General features: G+C 36.7%; 1 long non-coding RNA gene across 2 annotated transcripts in view; it reads left to right on the forward strand.

The window, feature by feature from the left end:
* Positions 1-10,770, forward strand: part of LOC103886957 — a 47,458-nt gene extending 36,688 nt beyond the window's left edge. The window contains exons 2-3 of one of the 2 annotated variants that reach the window (XR_002523886.2): positions 9,152-9,310; positions 10,559-10,770. This is a non-coding gene — a long non-coding RNA (uncharacterized LOC103886957). Of the gene's footprint in view, positions 1-9,151; positions 9,544-10,558 lie in introns of those variants that run through there. The other variant, XR_002523885.2, reaches the window with a different exon arrangement.
* The last annotated feature ends 354 nt before the right edge of the window (positions 10,771-11,124 follow it).

Here is an 11,124-nt window from a genome sequence, read left to right on the forward strand (position 1 = left end):
AGCCCCAAAACAAATTCATATGGAGGGTGAATGGGTTAATGCTGTTGTCTCCACTAAATAGAAGATAAAAACTAATATCAGATCAATTAGGAGACTTGTCCATGATGAAATACTGAGCAGCGGCCACATTAAGATTTAAACACAGAACTTCTGATGAAAAATCCCACTATACTTTCATCCTACTACCTCCAACCTATTGGAGAACGAGGTATATAGTGCGTGAATTTTCTTTCTTCTCTAATGGATATTAATATTTTGCCCAAATTTTTAAAAGTTGTTTTATTTAATCTCTAGTGTGGTTTATGAAACAAGATTTTTTTGTATTGTTAGAATAACTGTCACAGTATTTGATATTCATATTATAGTATTTGAGTATTTGTCACAAAACAAATAAATACTCAGCCAGTTTTCAATTTTCATAACAGCCGGAGGCAGTCATAGTTGATTTAGTATACAAGGGAGATAGAAAAAGAGACTTCAGGGATACAGCAAGAATCTAAAACCACTGTAAAAAAGGAAAAAGTAGGCAAAAGTTAAGACCAAAGAAAATGATTTTTCTCAAAACTTCCTCTAGTCTAGTTAAAGATTCTTTGATGTTCCACTGCTGTCCTGGTGCCAGTTCACTATCGGCTCCCGAGAGCCAATCATGAAATAGTCAGAAATTTTGTGAATTGGTGCCTTAAAAATTGGCCATGGTGAGAATATTTACACCACAAAAATCAGCAAACAACATGAACCTGCACGTTTTCCCCTGAGAGCAGGTTTACCAACACACCATTGGGTATTGTTCATACATAATACTAGAGAATATATGAGAAAAAGCAATTGAATAAAAATAAGATTAAGATAATAAATTTTCCTTATATTTTTTACATCTTAGAGGCTTTCATATATTACCTAATTTAATCTTCACCAAAAGCCAATGAAGTCAGCAGAGAAGGAACTATTTATTATCCCATTTTACACTTGAGGCAACTGAGGATCCAGTTGTTAGAGTTGGTACTGGTGGTAGTGAGGCTGGAATCAAACATTTCTGGGTCCTTCCCCAATGTCCTCTCTGTTCACTGGGAGTACTCTATTAGGGTAACAATTTGTGCTTTGAGGAAACAGGGCAGAGACACACAAGTTTTGTGCACACTTTGCCATACTTGGAAATGGATGGGAATTCTGTTTTTGTTTTTCCACTGAAAATCTGTGGAATCTGGAATGCTTTTCCTGAAAAAAGAATCCACATGACCATGTGCTAATGTGGGTTTTTTTAGCCCTGGTTTGCCACAACCCTCTGTTTGTTTTCTCTTAAATGTTAATTTCTAATTTGAAAAACCTGCTCAGAGAATAAACACTGAACTCTTCAAGACTATTTTTAAATATCTTCTTGGTTGCTTGGTTAATTTGAGTGTGTATATATGCTGGATTGACAGTTCTAAAGATTGAAGCCATTTATTTATCCGTAGTTTAGAAATAGTACTGAAAATGTTTTTTTCAGACATGCCCAGGCAGCCTCATGGGGTGCCTCACACGTGGTATCATGGCAGTTACGACATTGAGAGACAAGAAAGTAGTGCACGTGTCTAGGGCTGCCTTTAGTTTTTTTAGTTTAGCATCCACAGAGGTGGGACATAGACAGATAACTGTTGGTGTTCCCTGATTATGAGGTTTTGTGCCACATGTTGGTCAAAGAAAGTGGCAGTGTCGGAATGAAAACCTCAACCTTATGAAAATATAAGCAAATTTGCACAGATCCAATTGCACTCTTTACATTTCCCTCTGCTGCCATGCTTTCTCACTCAAATTTGACAAGCATAATACAATTTGTTGAACCATCACGAGTTTATTATTGTCATACTCTGTAACCTCATTAGATATTCAAAACCATATTAAGAAGTGGGTATAGAATCACCAATCCTCTTTTGTCATCAGAACGTCAAGAAAAAACTGTGACCTAAGAGTCATCGTAGAGCATAGTGTTGAGAGACTATGCAGTACAGAAGCATTAAAATACTAGTATCAGAAGATATGAATTCTAATGCCCAAAAAGTATTAATTGTATAAATAAATGAATAAATAATTTATGACCTCATGACTCAACAAGGGAATGATACTAGACCTGTCATCTCAAATTTCAGGCATGGTATTATGATAATCCTTACTTTACGGGTTGTAGTAAGTACTAAGGAAAATAAAGTACATGAGAGTGCTTTATAAATTGATCTATCTTGTAAAATATGGTATTTTATGTGAATGTTTTTCACAGCCTAAATAACAGGATGGATAAAAATTCACAATGCATCATTTCTCAGATAGGTTGGTTATACAGTCCTATTTATTTAATACACCGTGGCCATTTTCCCAAACGACAGAGTAAACTCTATTTACTATTTGCCTACATGAATCAGAAAGAATCAGTTTTCCATTGTTGCTGTTGGTAATTGGTATCTGTATGTATACTTTGAGATGAACTTAAACATAAAGCCATGTCACTAGATGTCTAATACATTACATTGGACTATGTAAGTTCTTTTCTTTTTCTTCAATGCTCTCAAGTGGCAAAGATTAATTTATAGTGCGTATGTGTTTTTAGCATCTGTGAGGTTCTCCTGTGGGTTGCTCCATTGAGAGTAAAGCTTTACAAGCTGAAATTTGAATGAAGTAAAGCAGTTGTTAGGAAGAGATGGAAAACATTATGTGCTTAATTATGTTTCCACACCTGCGTTTATGAATTCCATTTTTGTAGAGAGAAGGAGATGTGGAGGCAATTAAAGTTACTGTATGGACCCTATTGGCAATGAGTCATTAGAGAGTTCACAGGGCCATTACAGTATTGAAGGAAATCCCAGTGCCTAGAGAGATAGAGAAAAGCACCAAGTACTTAATTACTGGTTGTGGAGGTGAGAGTTAAAATGAAATCATGGCATTGAGTTAATAAAATCCAGATTAATATTGCTGCTGATGGACACATTCCTGTTTGAAAAACTATTTATATAAATAAATGAATATAATTTTGTTATTTTTAAAATAGTAATTTTGGATTCTGCTAAGTCAATTATGAACTTGTGTAAAGACTAAGAGGCCGTATTTCAAAAGTGAGCTTGTTTAATTAGCCTTCACATTTCACCAACATTTATCTTAGTTCAGGCAACAAATTCAATGCAACATGTATTTGCTGATGGCCTACTGTGTGCTATGACCAGCATGGTGCTTGTTGCTTAACACTTAATTCTAGGGGGATAGTTTCTTCTTTTAGGTATTTGTTCTTTTGAAATAATCGAAAAAACAATGTGCTTTCTGATTCATGGTTCTTATTCCATGCTCTTAGAGCAAATGCCATCTTGCTATGTAACACTGTTTGTACAAAGTTTGTTTTACACTAGGCTCGTTAAGTCCCCAGGGCTCTGGTCCATATGGCGATGAATGAGTTTCAGGTAAAAAAGAATGTGGTGATTCTTTTGTGAAAGAAAGAACTGTTTCTCAATACTCTTAATAAGAGCATTTTTGATAGTGCTTAACCAAACAAGACGCAGATTGGAGTGCAAGAAAAAGCCATCAAGAGTATCCTTTCATCCACTTTAGGCTGCACATGTGTGAACAAGGACATTCACATGTGTGGACAAAATTCACGGAATGTAAAGATTCTACTACTTTCCACATCATAAACATTGTCATATAGGACATTTAAATTACTTTTCATTCATTATAAAAAATGACTGATAGAAAATCCTATGAGGCAGATGGTTAGGTCCCATTTTGATGTCATTAAGAGAAAATTGCACATATTTTGTTCCATGCAGTAATATGAGAGGTCATTTAGTGAAAAACACATTTACTAAATAAACATTTTCTGTGGAATGTGTTTGGGTATAAATATTTTTATTGTAATTGAATTTCTTTGCTATGTATGGCACTCATATTTTTAAAAACCAACTAGCTGACCTTAGTGTCTAGGTTGCTTTTATTATTGTTATAGTTGCTGAGGTGCTCAAGATAAGAGTTTTACAGGCACCAGTCAAGGGCCATACATTTCTTCTCAGTGTGCTTGACTTTTTTCAGGATCTTAAGAAACCATACCTCATGTTTCTTTTAGTTACCATCACTCCCGAATTTGCATCAACTCGTATATGTGTGAGCTTATTTTCTAATGTTGTTAACTAAAAAGTTGAACTTATGGAAGTCTAGAATAGAACACTAGTTAGCAGAGGCTGAGACAGTGGCAAAAGAGGTTGTTGGGAAGATGTAGGTCAAAAGATGCAGAATTGCAGTTAAACAGGAGAAATAAATTCAAGAAATCTACTGTACAGCATGATGACTACACTTAATAACAATATATTGTATTTGTAAAAATTCTAAGAGAGTAGATTTTACATTCTCACCACAAAATTGATAACTATATGAGATAGTACATATGTTAGCCCAATTTAGCCATTCTACAATGTGTATATATATTCTAAAACATCACGCTGTACATGACAAATATGTATAATTTTGTCAATTTTTAAAAATGTATGTCTTTATTGGTTTTATATTTTAGAGAAGTTTGAAAGCTTTCCTGTCATTTGTAACATTTTAGATCATTATAAATTGGACAATTTGTTTCAAATTTATTTGGGGCAGAGGCAGGAAACTTCTGGATTTTCTGGTAAGGCCAGATTCTCACCATGTTGGTGTAATGGGTATCTGTGTCTCTTTCCTAGAGCAGGGCATATCCATGCACATTTTTTTTCTGGGGGGGGGGGCGGTTTGTTTTAGAATGTATTTCTTAGGAGTGTAATAAGAATTAAATAAAATAACACAATTCTAATACCTAACAGAGGGTGAATCTTGTAAACTCTCAATAAATGTTAGTTTAACACACACACACACACACACACACCCCTACACACGCATACATACACACATATACATCTCAGAATATAGTAATGCTATTTGGCTTCAGATCGACAGGACCCTCCCAAAGCCGTTATAGGAGTCTGTGGATTGTTTACTGGGCAAAGCACACTGACATTAGTTCTTTACTTTTCAGTTCTTCCTGATTCATCAATCACATATTTGTACACACCCTACAATATGTATAGAACTTTTCTGGGTGCTTAACAAGATGCCAAGTAGTATAAAATAGTTATTTCCTTCCTCCCTCCTTCCCTCCTTCCGTCCTTCCCTCTTCCTTCCTTCCTTCCTTCCTTCCTTCCTTCCTTTCTTCTTTCCCTCCTTCTTCCTTTTTTTCTTTTGAGACAGAGTCTCGCTCTTTCACACAGGCTGGAGTGCAGTGGCACAATCTCGGCTCACTGCAACCTCTGCCTCCTGGGTTCAAGCAATTCTCCTGCCTCAGCCTCCCGAGTAGCTGGGATTACAGGCATGTACCACCACACCTGGCTAATTTTTGTATTTTTAGTAGAAAGGAGGTTTCACTATATTGGCGAGGCTGGTCTTGAACTCCTGACCTCAAGTGATCCGCCTGCCTCAACCTCCCAAAGAGCTGGAATTACAGGCGTGAGCCACCACGCTCGGATTTTCTTTTAAGAAGTTACAACCTAGCCACAGAGACACCACTTTCTCACAAGAAAAAGTAATTAATTATATTCAGATTAATTGCAATTGCTTTCTTTCTCTTGTCCTCAATTATAATAATAGACCTATATTTTCAATCATCACCAAATAATTTAATCAAACCTCCAAAATTCTGAAAATTTTCATTCATTTATTCTGATTTCAAAGACCTTAAACCTTAAGGTTTTTCCTCCCTAGTAAACACCACTCAAGTTCTAGAACTCCTTAGTTCCTGATAATGGTATGGTCACGCAGAGGAAACAGTGAACTAAAACTTGGGAGATTGTGAATCACCCTTCCCAAAACCACTATCGAGTTCTGTGACCATAAAAAAAAATCATTTCACCTTTCTGAAACTCAGTTCTTATTTTTTAAAACCAAGAGGCCGTAAAAGAAAACACCACAAAGCTCTTTGGCAGCCGTAGCAAATGATGGCAACTTTGCTGTCCAGAATATCATGAAGCTGTTTGAAAAATTTATCTCCATTTTTCCTAATATGGTACCAACCCATCTTGATTACTCAATAATATAAGCTTAAATATTATCCTTTTAAGCTAACCACAATATACAGAAGTTAATATGGATGTTATTGGCTAAGATAAAATTATGAGTTATTTCTAAAACCAAACAGAAAAAGTAGGCGGAATGTGAGGAGTGCTTCAATAGAATCACACATTTCCTATTCTCACAACTATAGACTTTCCATCTATTTGGAAAAATGGAAACAAATAAATACAGATAAATCTTATATATGTTTGAGTGAAAACGTGAATGCACCATGCTTCAAAGTTTTTTATATATCTAGGGTAGAGAAAATACCATCGTGTTAGAAGCTAATGCCCTGAGAGATATAAACAAAGAAAACTAGCAATCTTTAAAGGCCTCAATGAAGAGCTAATAAACTTTTTCTCTGGGAGTGATTTGAAAAGACTATTTACATCATCAAACAGTAAAAGTTTCACCTTTCATTGCATTAGAATAACTCAAGGGAAAGATAATTTTTCATTGTTACCTCAAGAAGAACCAGCATGTATGTTTATCCATGCATACATATATTAGAACAAAATTAGTCACATTTTAAAACAATTTTCACTATTTTGACTGCCTTTGGATCTAAGTAAAGACACATTTTAAGAGGTGAGAAGATAACTGCTAAATAGAAACTATACCTTTTCATCTCCATGTTGTTCTTTCCAATAACTCATTCTGCAGGCAAGAATCTAGTAACCCTACTAAGATAGGGAAGAGTTTGTTCATGACTGTGAAGAGGCAACAATTAGTTTTCACACTGAGAAGCTCTTCCTAGGGAACATCTGAGTGTTGGAAACATTAGTCAACAATTACCAAACAAACAAACAAACAAAAAACCTAAAACCCAAAATATTGCTTAAGTTCCCCTCATGCCACCAATGGGTCAAAGACATGGGTCCAGCTCCACTGGTTAGCATATAGGAGAGGGTGGCCGCAAAGTATAGTAGCTCATTGTGTTCAGGCCTCCAGTACCATATGACCCAGCCATCCCATTACTGGGTATATACCCAAAGGATTATAAATTATGCTGCTATAAAGATACAAGCACACGTATGTTTATTGCAGCACTATTCACAATAGCAAAGACTTGGAATCAACCCAAATGTCCATCAGTGACAGATTGGATTAAGAAAATGTGGCACATATACACCATGGAATACTATGCAGCCATAAAAAAGGATGAGTTTGTGTCCTTTGTAGGGACATGGATGCAGCTGGAAACTATCATTCTTAGCAAACTATCACAAGAACAGAAAACCAAACACCGCATGTTCTCACTCATAGGTGGGAACTGAACAATGAGATTACTTGGACTCAGGAAGGGGAACATCACACACCGGGGCCTATCATGGGGAGGGGGGAGGGGGGAGGGATTGCATTGGGAGTTATACCTGATGTAAATGACGAGTTGGTGGGTGCAGCACAGCAACATGGCACAAGTATACATATGTAACAAACCTGCACGTTATGCACATGTACCCTACAACTTAAAGTATAATAATATTAAATAAATTAAAAAAAAAAAAAAAGAATTACAAGACTATGTTCTTGAGCACAGTAGTGCCCCAACCTCATCCCTCCAAAAAAAATTCCATCAGTAGTATCCAGCATGACAGCAGAAGACTTAGGCAAATGGTCTATGAGGATACTGGCTCCCTAATCCTCAAAGCCTGGCTCTAATCCTTAATTTTGTCTCACGCATGTCCCTCACTAGCAAGTGCCAGCATCCCACATTTCTCTGGAAAACCAAATTACCACAATCTTATTTCCAGCTCCAGCACAATAATGGCTGAAAGATTCTGCACTTCCTATCCCGCCACCCATTTCCCCATGTACCCATGAACTGAAACCAGGTACATCTTGGATGGAACAGTCATTCAGGAAGTACCTGACCACCCTGGATTTAAGGCTTAGCCATGTTTTCTGGAATGTAATGTCTCTTACCTACTTGGGCTCTGGAATAGTCAGTACTGAGCTTTTGGATACCTGAGAAGTAAATGCAGGTCTATAATGATCCTGCCTCCTGGCCACAAGTAATCATGTACCAGTTCATGGACTGCCTGCCTTTAATTTCTGAGTTAAATACTGGTATATGCAGGACTAAGATGGATAAATCAGGGGTTTCTTATCTAAGTCAAGGGAGAATTTCTGAAATAAAGAGATATGGGTAACAGATCTGTAATGAGACTAGCATTTAGCTAATAACAATAATAGTAATACTAAATTAATAAAATAAAAAATAGCTACCTCTTAGGCACTCTGCTAAGTGTGCCACATGCATTAATGTGTTTAATCTCCAGAACAATCCTATGAGATATGATATCCCAAATTTACAGGTAGTTATATTTGGAATAATGGGATTATGTAGGTAGGATCAAACAAGCAGAGATTTTTGCAAATCCTTCAGGTAAAAACTGAAACAAGAACTTAGCAGTTGAGTTCTATCTGGCAACTGGCTAATGTCCAAGAGCAATCAGCAAATTAGTAAATCTTTCCCATGTCAACCACCCCAATGTGTGTTCACAAGGGAATGGTTTACACATTTCCTTGAAAATGTCTTTATCAGAGCCAACTGCTACACTAGAACAATCCTAAGAATCCCCCAGAACTGAGGAACAACTGCCAATTCTGCACAGTTGTGACTGCTGGAAGACAGTGGCTATGAAACACCTACATATATGCCTCTCGCAGAACTTTAAATCCAGGCTTACTCAGTGTAAGTTCAGCCAGAGTGTTGGAACATACTGCTGCTGCAGCTTAACACACACCATAAAATATCCTGAGCAATCCTTTGGCATCAGGGGTAGTGCAATGAGAACCACTCAACTCTGGAAAGTTGGGGTATCTGTGACTAAGACTTAATGAAATGACTTGTTCATGATTTGGTGAACTGAATTTCCTTTCACAACTCGGAGGGCTGAATTTCTGCCAAGAAAGGTATATTTTGCAGACAAGTGTTATAATAGAAAGCAAAGTAAATACAAATGTTTATAAAGTTGGCAACTTATTGGAAATGGTAGAGATTATCATTTGCTTCTGTCCACTGTGATAAATGATTATTTTCCTTTTATCCTTCTAGATCTGCTCTGCACCCTTTCCATCTGTCCTCAGCCAGGAAAAAACTGACCTATAAGGACCATATCACCTGGGTTCCTTTGACTTCTGGCTTCGAGTTGAAGACCATCAATGGGGAACATGATTAGGAGACGGGGGCAGAGGACAAGGAAGAAGAGTAAGGGTGGGATATTTGTTCCTTTTGCTATCTGTCTGCAATGTTGTCTTGGGCTGGGCATGCCCGTTGACTAAAGGTCTCTATCCTTCCAAGTTCAGGCAACTGACTCCTCTCGCTCATTTCTTCAGGCCTAGGAATGTTGTACCTGTCTCCAAGCTCCTGCATTTTCCCTTGTGGTAATGCTATATTCACACTCAACCTGTTGTAAAGAAATCCTCATTAAAATCTCCTTTAGTGCACTTTCTGTTTTCAGATGGAACACTGATTTACAGAACCATTCACACTGCTCCCCCAGACATAAATCACCCTAGATTTATTATGAGTCTATCTTCTCCACAATCCTTTTATAGAATAACTTTTAAAAACTCCCAGGTTAAGCTCCCTGATCTTTTCTGCCTTCAACTTTCTCATCTTCCAAAAGGCTATGGTCACCTTTATTTTTATCCAATGCTTCCTGTTAGCTTCAAACCATATTATTCCTGCTCTTGCTATTCTCAGAATTTAGTTTTCGAAATATAAAAACTTTCTACAGCCAAATGGATTACAAAGATTCAAAATCCCCTCTGAACATAAGCTGCAAATGGCATAAATGACTTTTGCTAGTTGCCAGCGGCCTTGATAACACAAGTAGTGCTACATGCAAATGAGTGCTAATGTGAAAGTGGCTCTGTCACTTGAGATTAATGTGTTTTAGGTGAAAAAATAAAAGTCTAGGAGTACAGAGATTTATGATAATTCTTATCTACGTCAGGTGCTTTGAATCTCTTAACTGACCTGGAGTCGTCGTGGCAATGGCCTTTTTGCATCTACAGAATTTAAAAACAAACCTTCGAAGCTTTAATGTTCATGTATTCACTTGCCAAATGTATTTGGTGCCTACTGTGTGTTAAGCATTATACTTGATTTTATAGATTTCAAAAATAAACAGGACACATTATCTGCCTTCAGGAACCTTACAGCTAGTGGTGGAGGCAGAACCATAAGCAGAAAAGATAATACAGGGTGATTAGAGCAATAATAGAGAAACAAAATATTGTGAGAGCACAATAAAGGAGTAACCAACTCACCTTGGGAGATCATTGAAAGTTTTCCAGAGAAGACAGTTCTTGACATAAATCAACAGGAGTGGACATGTACAACTGCCTGCTAGACATTTCCTCCTAAATATCCTATAGAAACTTCAAACTCAACAAGGTTCAAAGTAATGCATCATCATTTACTTTAAACATGCTTCTCTATTTCTCTGTTTTTCAGGTTCTATTTAGTCACCTAAACTACAAACCAGGGCATCAGCTCTATCTAATCAAGTCCTGCCAATATAACCTCTTCAAAGAAATGAAAAAAAGAGAGCTGACTAAGGCCAAGAGTTGTGGTTGATGAATGTTGTGAGCTCAACTGTGGTTGAAGATTAGAATGGACTAATCTTTATATTTGTAGTTATTCCTCTGATAATATCCCAAGCTTTACTAAAAAACAATAGCAAAACTAATCATTTAATGATTTAAGTTTTCAAAGACAATTTAGGAAACATTTATATCAGACTATCTGGAATGTCATTTTTATACCAGTGCCCTTGGCGATTTAGATATTCCTCTTCAAGGTAATAGTGGGAAGAGTAACTATCTCTGACATACCAGGCTGGTATGTACTGTTTTTTCTCCAAGATGTTACTTATGGGAGTATGTTTTATATAAGAATATGTTTGAATCAAAAAAAAATTCAAGACTCAATGAGCAAGGCTAAGATAATAGAAGGAACTAAAATGTCCCTGGGTACCTATCACTGGTCATAATACTAATCTGCTTCTCAAGAGAGAGATT

The sequence above is a fragment of the Papio anubis genome, chromosome 8 (genome assembly GCF_008728515.1).
Source record: "Papio anubis isolate 15944 chromosome 8, Panubis1.0, whole genome shotgun sequence".
Taxonomy (NCBI): Eukaryota; Metazoa; Chordata; class Mammalia; order Primates; family Cercopithecidae; genus Papio; species Papio anubis.